The sequence below is a fragment of the Silene latifolia genome, chromosome 10, assembly GCF_048544455.1.
Source record: "Silene latifolia isolate original U9 population chromosome 10, ASM4854445v1, whole genome shotgun sequence".
Taxonomy (NCBI): Eukaryota; Viridiplantae; Streptophyta; class Magnoliopsida; order Caryophyllales; family Caryophyllaceae; genus Silene; species Silene latifolia.
Genome location: NC_133535.1, coordinates 334286 through 347417, shown reverse-complemented (window position 1 = coordinate 347417; position 13132 = coordinate 334286).

The window sequence follows — 13132 nt, the reverse complement described above, 5'->3', positions numbered from 1 at the left end:
ACTTTGCGTGGCCGCTTTATCGACCCGAGGAACTTTCTATGTGATTTCGGGAGAATTTTGTTCGGAGCCCGAATTTGAAAAACCGTGTATTATACACTTCAATTTCGGCCGTTCGGAAGGTAAACCGGATCCTGTTTCTTTTTCTCCTGTTTTTCAATCACGCGTCCGAGCTCATTTCAGGAATCAACCTGTTCGATTTCAGGAATCAACCTAAACGATTTTTGACCTCAAATAACGAGCTTTAACACATTTTTCACGATAATCCGAGTTTCGGCGAATGCTGGTTTGTGGCACACCGGCACCTCCAAATGTCTTCCGTTGATGCTCAAACTTTACGTGGCAGCTTTATCTGACCCGAAGAACTTTCTATGTGATTTCCGTAGAATTTTGTTCCAGGACCCCGGAATCCCGAAAAACCGTGTATTTATATACACTTCAATTTCAGCCGTTCGGAAGGTCGTACCGGACCCTGTTTCGTTTTCTCCCTGTTTCTCAATCACGCGTCCGAGCTCATTTCAGGAATCAACCTGTTCGATTTCAGGAATCAATCTGTTCGATTTCAGTCTCAAATAACGAGCTTTAACACATTTTTCACGATAATCCGAGTTTCGGCAATTGCTGGTTTGTGGCACACCGGCACCCCCAAATGTCTTCCGTTGGTGCTCAAACGTTGCGTGGCCGCTTTATCTGACCCGAGGAACTTTCTATGTGATTTCCGGAGAATTTTGTTCCGGGAGCCCGGAATTCCGAAAAACCGTGTATTATACACTTCAATTTCAGCCGTTCGGAAGGTCGTACCGGACCCTGTTTCTTTTTCTCCCTGTTTTTCAATCACGCGTCCGAGCTCATTTCAGGAATCAACCTGTTCGATTTCAGGAATCCACCTGTTCGATTTCAGCCTCAAATAACGAGCTTTAACACATTTTTCACGATAATCCGAGTTTCGGCGAATGCTGGTTTGTGGCACACCGGCACCCCCGAATGTCTTCCGTTGGTGCTCAAACTTTGCGTGGCCATATTTTCTGACTCGAGGAACTTTCTATGTGATTTCCGGAGAATTTTGTTCCGGGAGCCCGGAATTCCGAAAAACCGTGTATTATACACTTCAATTTCGTACCGTTCGGAAGGTAAACCGGACCCTGTTTCTTTTTCTCCCTGTTTTTCAATCACGCGTCCGAGCTCATTTCAGTAATCAACCTGTTCGATTTCAGGAATCAACCTGTTCGATTTCAGCCTCAAATAACGAGCTTTTACACATTTTTCACGATAATCCGAGTTTCGGCGAATGCTGGTTTGTGGCACACCGGAACCCCCAAATGTCTTCCGTCGGTGCTCAAACTTTGCGTGGCCGCTTTATCTGACCCGAGGAACTTTCTATGTCATTTCCGGAGAATTTTGTTCCGGGACCTCGGAATCCCGAAAAACCGTGTATTATACACTTCAATTTCAGCCGTTCGGAAGGTCGTACCGGATCCTGTTTCTTTTTCTCCTTGTTTTTCAATCACGCGTCCGAGCTCATTTAAGGAATCAACCTGTTCGATTTCAGGAATCAACCTGTTCGATTTCAGCCTCAAATAACGAGCTTTAACACATTTTTCACGATAATCCGAGTTTCGGCGAATGCTGGTTTGTGGCACACCGGAACCGCCAAATGTCTTCCGTCGGTGCTCAAACTTTGCGTGGCCGCTTTATCTGACCCGAGGAACTTTCTATGTGATTTCCGGAGAATTTTGTTCCGGGAGCCCGGAATCCCGAAAAACCGTGTATTACACTTCAATTTCAGCCGTTCGGAAGGTCGTACCGGATCCTGTTTCTTTTTCTCCCTATTTTTCAATCACGCGTCCGAGCTCATTTCAGGAATCAACCTGTTCGATTTCAGGAATCAACCTAAACGATTTCAGCCTCAAATAACGAGTTTTAACACATTTTTCACGATAATCCGAGTTTCGGCGAATGCTGGTTTGTGGCACACCGGCACCTCCAAATGTCTTCCGTTGATGATCAAACTTTGCGTGGCCGCTTTATCTGACCCGAAGAACTTTCTATGTGATTTCCGTAGAATTTTGTTCCAGGACCCCGGAATCCCGAAAAACCGTGTATTTATATACACTTCAATTTCAGCCGTTCGGAAGGTCGTACCGGACCCGTTTCGTTTTCTCCCTGTTTTTCAATCACGCGTCCGAGCTCATTTCAGAAATCAACCTGTTCGATTTCAGTCTCAAATAACGAGCTTCAACACATTTTTCACGATAATCCGAGTTTCGGCGAATGCTGGTTTGTGGCACACCGGCACCCCAAATGTCTTCCGTTGGTGCTCAAACTTTACGTGGCCGCTTTATCTGACCCGAGGAACTTTCTATGTGATTTCCGGATAATTTTGTTCTGGGACCCCGGAATCCTGAAAAACCGTGTATTATACACTTCAATTTCAGTCGTTCGGAAGGTCGTACCGGACCCTGTTTCTTTTTTCTCCTGTTTTTCAATCACGCGTCCGAGCTCATTTCAGGAATAACCTGTTCGATTTCAAAAATCCACCTGTTCGATTTCAGCCTCAAATAACGAGCTTTAACACATTTTTCACGATAATCCGAGTTTCGGCGAATGTTGGTTTGTGGCACACCGCACCCCCAAATGTCTTCCGTTGGTGCTCAAACTTTGCGTGACCGCTTTATCTGACCCGAGGAACTTTCTATGTGATTTCCGGAGAATTTTGTTCCGGGAGCCCGGAATTTCGAAAAACCGTGTATTATACACTTCAATTTCAGCCGTTCGGAAGGTCGTACCGGATCCTGTTTCTTTTTCTCCCTGTTTTTCAATCACGCGTCCGAGCTCATTTCAGGAATCAACCTATTCGATTTCAGGAATCAACCTAAACGATTTCAGCCTCAAATAACGAGCTTTAACACATTTTTCACGATAATCCGAGTTTCGGCGAATGCTGGTTTGTGGCACACCGGCACCTCCAAATGTCTTCCGTTGATGCTCAAACTTTACGTGGCAGCTTTATCTGACCCGAAGAACTTTCTATGTGATTTCCGTAGAATTTTGTTCCAGGACCCCGGAATCCCGAAAAACCGTGTATTTATATACACTTCAATTTCAGCCGTTCGGAAGGTAAATCGGACCTGTTTCGTTTTCTCCTGTTTCTCAATCACGCGTCCGAGCTCATTTCAGGAATCAACTTGTTCGATTTCAGGAATCAATCATTCGATTTCGGTCTCAAATAACGAGCTTTAACACATTTTTCACGATAATCCGAGTTTCGGCAATTGCTGGTTTGTGGCACACCGGCACCCCCAAATGTCTTCCGTTGGTGCTCAAACGTTGCGTGGCCGCTTTATCTGACCCGAGGAACTTTCTATGTGATTTCCGGAGAATTTTGTTCGGAGCCGAATTCAAAACCGTGTATTATACACTTCAATTTCAGCCGTTCGGAAGGTCGTACCAGATCCTGTTTCTTTTTCTCCCTGTTTTTCAATCACGCGTCCGAGCTCATTTCAGGAATCAACCTGTTCGATTTCAGGAATCCACCTGTTCGATTTCAGCCTCAAATAACGAGCTTTAACACATTTTTCACGATAATCGAGTTTCGGCGAATCTTTGGTTTGTGGCACACGGCGCCCCGAATGTCTTCCGTTGGTGCTCAAACTTTGCGTGGCCATATTTTCTGACTCGAGGAACTTTCTATGTGATTTCCGGAGAATTTTGTTAAAAGGAGCCGGAATTCAGAAAAACCGTGTATTATACACTTCAATTTGGCCGTTCGGAAGGTCGCAGGACCCTGTTTCTTTTTCTCCTGTTTTTCAATCACGCGTCCGAGCTCATTTCAGGAATCAACCTGTTCGATTTCAGGAATCAACTGTTCGATTTGACCTCAAATAACGAGCTTTTACACATTTTCACGATAATCGAGTTTGGCGAATCTTTGGTTTGTGGCACACCGGAACCCCCAAATGTCTTCCGTCGGTGCTCAAACTTTGCGTGGCCGCTTTATCTCACCTGAGGAACTTTCTATGTCATTTCGGAGAATTTTGTTAGGGACCTCGGAATCCAGAAAAACCGTGTATTATACACTTCAATTTCGGCCGTTCGGAAGGTAAACCGGATCCTGTTTCTTTTTCTCCTTGTTTTTCAATCACGCGTCCGAGCTCATTTAAGGAATCAACCTGTTCGATTTCAGGAATCAACTTTGTTCGATTTGCCTCAAATAACGAGCTTTAACACATTTTTCACGATAATCCGAGTTTCGCGAATCTTTGGTTTGTGGCACACCGGAACCGCCAAATGTCTTCCGTCGGTGCTCAAACTTTGCGTGGCCGCTTTATCTGACCCGAGGAACTTTCTATGTGATTTCCGGAGAATTTTGTTAGGGAGCGGAATCCCAGAAAAACAGTGTATTACACTTCAATTTGGCCGTTCGGAAGGTCGTACCGGATCTGTTTCTTTTTCTCCCTATTTTTCAATCACGCGTCCGAGCTCATTTCAGGAATCAACCTGTTCGATTTCGGAATCAACCTAAACGATTTCGACCTCAAATAACGAGTTTTAACACATTTTCACGATAATCCGAGTTTCGGCGAATTTTGGTTTGTGGCACACCGGCACCCCCAAATGTCTTCCGTTGATGATCAAACTTTGCGTGGCGCTTTATCGACCCGAAGAACTTTCTATGTGATTTCCGTAGAATTTTGTTCCAGGACCGGAATCGGAAAAACCGTGTATTTATATACACTTCAATTTTTACCGTTCGGAAGGTCGTACCAGGACCCGTTTCGTTTTCTCCTGTTTTTCAATCACGCGTCCGAGCTCATTTCAGAAATCAACCTGTTCGATTTCAGCCTCAAATAACGAGCTTCAACACATTTTCACGATAATCGAGTTTCGGCGAATCTTTGGTTTGTGGCACACCGGCACCCCAAATGTCTTCCGTTGGTGCTCAAACTTTACGTGGCGCTTTATCTGACCCGAGGAACTTTCTATGTGATTTCCGGATAATTTTGTCTGGGACCCGGAATCTGAAAAACCGTGTATTATACACTTCAATTTGATCGTTCGGAAGGTCGTACCGGACCCTGTTTCTTTTTCTCCCTGTTTTTCAATCACGCGTCCGAGCTCATTTCAGGAATCAACCTGTTCGATTTCAAAAATCCACCTGTTCGATTTCAGCCTCAAATAACGAGCTTTAACACATTTTTCACGATAATCCGAGTTTCGGCGAATGCTGGTTTGTGGCACACCTGCACCCCCAAATGTCTTCCGTTGGTGCTCAAACTTTGCGTGGCCACATTTTCTGACTAGAGGAACTTTCTATGTGATTTTCGGAGAAATGACCTCCCGAACGGCTGAATTTGAAGTGTATAATACACAATTTTTCGGGATTCCAGGGTCCCAGAACAAAATTCTCCGGAAATCACACAGAAAGTTCCTCGGGTCAGATAAAGCGGCCACGCAAAATTTGAGTAGCAACGAAAGACATTTGGGGGTGCCGGTATGCCATAGACCAGCATTCGTCGAACCTCGAATAATCGTAAAAAATGTATTAATACTCGTTATCCGAGGCTGAAATCGAATAGGTGAACTCCTGAAATGACCTCTGACGCGTGATAGAAAAACCGGGATAAAAAGAAACAGGGTCTGGTACGACCTCCCGAACGGCTGAACTTGAAGTGTATAATACACGGTTTTTCGGGATTCTAGAGTCCCGGAACAAAATTCTCCGGAAATAACACAGAAATTTCCTCGGGTCAGATAAAGCGCTCACGCAAAATTTGAGTAGCAAAGGAAGACATTTGGGGGTGCCGGTATGCCATAAACCAGAATTCGTCAAACCTCGGATAATCGTGAAAAATGTATTAATACTTGTTATCCGAGGCTGAAATCGAATAGCTTAACTCCTGAAATGACCTCAGACGTGTGATAGAAAAACTGGGACAAAAAAAAACAGGGTCCGGTGCGACCTCCCGAACGGCTGAAATTGAAGTGTATAATACACAATTTTTCGGCATTCCAGGGTCCCGGAACAAAATTCTCCGGAAATCTCACTGAAAGTTCCTCGGGTCAGATAAAGCGGCCACGCAAAATTTGAGTAGCAACGAAAGACATTTGGGGGTGCCGGTATGCCATAGACCAGCATTCGTCGAACCTCGGATAATCGTGAAAAATGTATTAATACTCGTTATCCGAGGCTGAAATCGAATAGGTTAACTCCTGAAATGACCTTTGACGCGTGATAGAAAAATCGGGACAAAAAGAAACAGAGTCTGGTACGACCTCCCGAACGGCCGAATTTGAAGTGTATAATACACGGTTTTTCGGGATTCTAGAGTCCCTGAACAAATTCCGGAAATCACACAGAAAGTTCCTCGAGTCAGATAAAGCGCTCACGCAAAATTTGAGTAGCAACGGAAGACATTTGGGGGTGCCGGTATGCCATAAACCAGCATTCGTCGAACCTCGGTTAATCGTGAAAAATGTATTAATACTCATTATCCGAGGCTGAATCGAATAGGTGAACTCCTGAAATGACCTCTGACGCGTGATAGAAAAACCGGGATAAAAAGAAGCAGGGTCTGGTACGACCTCCCGAACGGCTGAATTTGAAGTGTGTAATACACGGTTTTTCGGGATTCTAGAGTCCCGGAACAAAATTCTCCGGAAATCACACAGAAAGTTCCTCGGGTCAGATAAAACATTTGAGTAGCAAAGGAAGACATTTGAGGGTGCCGGTATGCCATAAACCAGCATTCGTCGAACCTCGGATAATCGTGAAAAATGTATTAATACTTGTTATCCGAGGCTGAAATTGAATAGATTAACTCCTGAAATGACCTCAGACGTGTGATAGAAAAACTGGGACAAAAAGAAATAGGGTCCGGTACGACCTCCCGAACGGCTGAAATTGAATTGTATAATACACAATTTTTCGGGATTCCAGGGTCCCGGAACAAAATTCTCCGGAAATCACACAGAAATTTCCTCGGGTCAGATAAAGAGGCCACGCAAAATTTGAGTAGCAACGGAAGACATTTGGGGGTTCCGATATGCTATAGACCAGCATTCGTCGAACCTCGGATAATCGTAAAAAATATATTAATACTCGTTATCCGAGGCTGAAATCGAATAGGTGAACTCCTGAAATGACCTCTGACGCGTGATAGAAAAACCGGGATAAAAAGAAGCAGGTCTGGTACGACCTCCCGAACGGCTGAATTTGAAGTGTATAATACACGGTTTTTCGGGATTCTAGAGTCCCGGAACAAAATTCTCCGGAAATCACACAGAAATTTCCTCGGGTCAGATAAAGCGCTCACGCAAAATTTGAGTAGCAAAGGAAGACATTTGGGGGTGCCGGTATGCCTTAAACCAGCATTCGTCGAACCTCGGATAATCGTGAAAAATGTATTAATACTTGTTATCCGAGGCTGAAATCAAATAGCTTAACTCCTGAAATGACCTCTGACGCGTGATAGAAAAACCGGGATAAAAAGAAGCCAGGTCCGGTACGACCTCCCGAATGGCAGAAATTGAAGTGCATAATACACGGTTTTTCGGGATTCCAGAGTCCCGGAACAAATTTCTCCGGAAATCACACAGAAAGTTTCTCGAGTCATATAAAACGACCACGTTAAATTCTCCTGAGATGACCTCGGACGCGTGATAGAAAAACTGGGAGAAAAAGGAACAATGGCTGGTACGACCTCCCGAACGGCTGAATTTGAAGTGTATAATACACGGTTTTTCGGGATTCTAGAGTCCTGGAACAAAATTCTGCGAAAATCACACAGAAAGTTCCTCGGGTCAGATAAAGCGTTCACGCAAAATTTGAGTAGCAACGGAAGACATTTGGGGGTGCGGTATGCCATAAACCAGCATTCGTCGAACCTTAGATAATCGTGGAAAATGTATTAATACTCGTTATCCGAGGCTGAAATCGAATAGCTTAACTCCTGAAATGACCTCAGACGTGTGATAGAAAATCCGGGAGAAAAAGAAACAGGGTCCGGTACGACCTCCCGAACGGCTGAAATTGAAGTGTATAATACACGGTTTTTCGGGATTCCAGGGCCCCGGAACAAAATTCTCCGGAAATCACACAGAAAGTTCCTCGGGTCAGATAAAGCGGCCACGCAAAATTTGAGTAGCAACGGAAGACATTTGGGGGTGCCGGTATGCCATAAACCACATTCGTCGAATCTCGGATAATCGTGAAAAATGTATTAATACTCGTTTTTCGAGGCTGAAATCGAGTAGGTTAACTCTTGAAATGACGTCGGACGCGTGATAGAAAAACCGGGATTATTGAAGCATAGGAGTTTTCATTTTTGTACTCTTTTCTCTGATGCAATTTGTGCAAACTATACACGTTTTCGGAATTCTAATGTCACGGAAAAAGTTATCCGTAAATCAGACTGACGATTTGTCGGGTAAGATAAAACAGCCTCATAAAATATAAGAAGCAACCGCGGCCATTTCAGGTTGCCGGTGTGCGTTAAATCAGTCTCAAACTAAAATCGGATACTCGCTGAAATTGGATTAATACTTGTTATTTGGTTCTAAAATTAAATAGAGTAACTCCTGAAACGACCATAGACCCGTGGTAGAAAAAGCGGGAGAAAAATAAACACGACCCAGGATGGCCTCTCAAACGGCTGAAATTGAAGTGTATAATACACGTTTTTCGGGATTGTAAGGTCCCGGAAATAAAATGTCTGTTAAACACACCTATGATTTCTCGGGTCAGATAAAGCAGCCTCCCAAAATATGAGGAGCAACCGCGGAAATTTGAGGCTGCCGGCGTGCGTTAAACAAGTCTGAGACTTAAATCGGATGCTCGTTGAAATTTGTTTTATACTTGTTATTTGGTGCTAAAATTGAATGAGCTAACTCCTTTAACGACCTTAGACACGTGGTAGAAAAAGCGGGAGAAAAATAAACACGACCCGGGACGGCCTCTCGAACGGCTTAAATTGAAGTGTATAGATAAACGTTTTCCAGGGTTCTAAGGTCCCGGAAAAAAAATGTACGTATATCACAAGAGTGATTTCCCGAGTCAGATAAAGCAGCCTCGCATAATTTGAGGAGCAACAGCGGAAATTTGAGGCTGCCGGCGTGCGTTAAACAAGTCTGAGACTTAAATTGGATACTCGTTGAAATTAGTATAATACTTGTTATTTGGTGCTAAAATTGAATGAGCTAACTCCTTTAACGGCCTTAGACACATGGTAGAAAAAGCGGGAGAAAAATAAACACGACCCGGGACGGCAACTCAAACGGCTTAAATTGAAGTATACACGTCTTTTGGAATTCTAACGTCCCGGAAAAAAAAGTCCGTAAATCATAACTATGATTTGTCGGGTCAGATAAAACAGCCTCACAAAATTTAAGTAGCAACATCGGTCATTTCAGGTTGCCGGTGTGCGTAAAACAAGTCTCAAACTTAAATCGGATACTCGCTGAAATTGGATTAATACTTGTTATTTGGTGCTAAAATTAAATAGGGTAACTTCTGAAATGACCTTAGACCCATGGTAGAAAAAGCAGGAGAAAAACAAACACGTCCTGGGATGGCCTCTCGAACAGCTTAAATTGAAGTGTATAATACACGTTTTATAGGATTCTAAGGTCGTAGAAAAAAAATCTGTAAACACATATATGATTTCTCGGGTATAATAAAGATACCTCACGAAATCTGAGGAGCAACAGCGGCCATTTGAGACTGTAGGTGTGCGTTAAACCAGTCTCAAACATTAATCGGATAAAAGCGGGATAAAAATAAACACGACCCGGGACGGCCTCTCGAACGGCTTAAATTGAAGTGTATAATACACGTTTTTCGGAATTCTAAGATCCCAGAAAAAAATGTCTGTAAATCACAACTATGATTTATCGGGTCAGATAAAACAACCTCACAAAATTTAAGGCTCAACAGCGGCCATTTAAGGCTGCTTGTGTGCGTTAAACCAGTCTCAAACATAAATCGGATACTCGCTGAAATTGGTTTACTACTTGTTATTTGGTGCTAATATTGAATGATCTAACTCCTTTAACGACCTTAGACACGTGGTAGAAAAAGCGGGAGAAAAATAAACGCGACCCGGGACGGCCTCTCAAACGGCTTAAATTGAAGTATACACGTTTTTCGGAATTCTAAGGTCCAGGAAAAAAATGTCCGTAAATCACATCTATGATTTGTCGGGTCAGATAATACACCCTCACAAAATTTAAGGAGCAACAGCGGCCTTTTCAGGTTGCTGGTGTGCGTTAAACCAGTCTCAAACTTAAATCGGATACTCGCTGAAATTGGTTAAATACTTGTTATTTGGTGCTAAAATTAAATAGGGTAACTCCTGAAACGCCCTTAGACCCATGGTAGAAAAAGCGGGAAAAAAATAAATACGACCCGGGATGGCCTCTCGAAGGACTTAAATTGAAGTGTATAATACACGTTTTTCGGGATTCTAAGGTCCCGGAAATAAAATGTCCGTTAATCACACCTATGATTTCTCGGGTCAGATGAAAGCAGCCTCACAAAATATGAGGAGCAACATCGAAAATTTGAGGCTGTCGGCCGGCGTGCGTTAAACTAGTATGAGACTTAAATCAGTTACTCACTGAAATTGGTTTAATACTTGTTATTTGGTACTAAAATTGAATGAGCTAACTCCTGAAACGACCTTAGATACGTGGTAGAAAAAGCGGGAGAAAAACAAACACTTCCCGGGACAACCTCTCGAACGACTTAATTTGAAGTGTATAAATACACGTTTTTTGGAATTCTAAGGTCCTGAATAAAAATGTGCGTAAATCAAACCTATGATTTCTTGGGTCAGATAAAGCAGCCTCACAAAATTTGAGGAGCAAAAGCGGCCATTTTAGGCTGCCGGCGTGCGTTAAACCAGTCTTAGACATAAATCGGATACTCACTGAAATTGGTTTACTACTTATTATTTGGTGCTAAAAATGAATGAGCTAAGTCCTTTAACGACCTTAGACACGTGGTTGAAAAAGCGAGAGAAAAACAAACACGTCCCGGGACGGCCTCTCGAACAGCTTAAATTGAAGTGTATAATAATACACGTTTTATGGATTCTAAGGTCCCAGAAAAAAAATGTCTGTAAATTACACCTATGATTTCTCGGGTCAGATAAAGAAACCTCACAAAATTTAAGGCGCAACAGCGGCCATTTGAGTCTGTCGGTGTGCGTTAAACCAGTCTCAAACTTAAATCGGATATTCGCTGAAATTGGATTAATTCTTGTTATTTGGTGCTAAAATTAAATAGGGTAACTCCTGAAACTAGCTTAGACACGCGATATAAAAAGCAGGAGAAAAATAAACACGGCCTATGACGGCCTCTCGAACAGCTTAAATTAAGGTGTATAATACACGTTTTATGGGATTCTAAGGTCCCAGAAAAAAAAATGTCTGTAAATCACACCTATAATTTCTCGGGTCAGATAAAGCAACCTCACAAAACCTGAGGAGCAACAACGGCCATTTGAGACTGTCGGTGTGCGTTAAACCAGTCTCAAACTTAAATCGGATACTCATTGAAATTGGTTTAAAACTTTTAATTTGGTGCTAAAATTGAATGTGCTAACTCCTTTAACGACTTAGACACGTGGTAGAAAAAGCGGGCGAAAAATAAACACGATCCGGGACGGCCTCTCGAACGGCTTAAATTGAAGTAAATACACGTTTTTCGGAATTCTAAAGTCCCGGAAAAAAAATGTACGTAAATCACACCTATGATTTCTAGGGTCAGATAAAGTAGCCTCAGAAAATTTGAGGAGCAACAGTGGCCATTTGAGACAGACTGTGTGCGTTAACCCAGTCTCAAACTTAAATCGGATACTTGTTGAAATTGGTTTAAAACTTGTTATTTGGTGCTAAATTTGAATGAGCTAACTCCTTTAATGACCTTAGACACGTGGTAGAAAAAGCGGGCGAAAAATAAACACGACCAGGGACGGCCTCTCGAACGGCTTAAATTGAAGTGTATAATACATGTTTTATGTGATTCTAAGGTCCCAGGAAAAAAAAAAAGTTTGTGAATCACACCTATGATTTCTCGAGTAAGATAAAGCAACCTCACAAAATCTGAGGAGCAACTGCGGCCATTTGAGACTGTCGGTATCCGTTACACCAGTCTCAAACTTTAATCGGATACTAGTTGAATTTGGTTTACTATTTGTTATTTGGTACTAAAATTAAATAGGGTAATTCCTGAAACAACATTAGACACGTGGTAGGAAAAGCGGGAGAAAAATAAACACGACCTGGGATGGCCTCTCGAATGGCTTAAATTGAAGTGTATAATACACGTTTTTCGGAATTCTAAGGTCCCGAAAAAAAATGTCCGTAAATCACACCCATGATTTGTCGGGTCAGATAAAACAGCCTCACAAAATTTAAGGAGCAACAGCGGCCATTTGAGGCTGCCGGTGTGCGTTAAACCAGTCTCAAATTTAAATCGGATACTCGTTGAAATTGGTTTAAAACTTTTTATTTGGTGCTAAATTTGAATGAGCTAACTCCTTTAATGACCTTAGACACGTGGTAGAAAAAGCGGGCGAAAAATAAACACGAGCCGGGACGGCCTCTCGAACGGCTTAAATTGAAGTGTATAATACATGTTTTATGTGATTCTAAGGTCCCAGAAAAAAAAATGTCTGTGAATCACACCTATGATTTCTCGAGTAAGATAAAGCAACCTCACAAAATCTGAGGAGCAACTGCGGCCATTTGAGACTGTCGGTATCCGTTACACCAGTCTCAAACTTTAATCGGATACTCGTTGAAATTGGTTTACTATTTGTTATTTGGTACTAAAATTAAATAGGGTAATTCCTGAAACAACACTAGACACGTGGTAGGAAAAGCGGGAGAAAAATAAACACGACCCGGGACGGCCTCCCGAATGGCTTAAATTGAAGTGTATAATACACGTTTTTCGGAATTCTAAGGAAAAAAATGTCCGTAAATCACACCCATGATTTGTCAGGTCAGATAAAACAGCCTCACAAAATTTAAAGAGCAACAGCGGCCATTTGAGGCTGCCGGTTTCCGTTAAACCAGTCTCAAACTCAAATCGGATACTCGCTGAAATTGGTTTACTACTTGTTATTTGGTG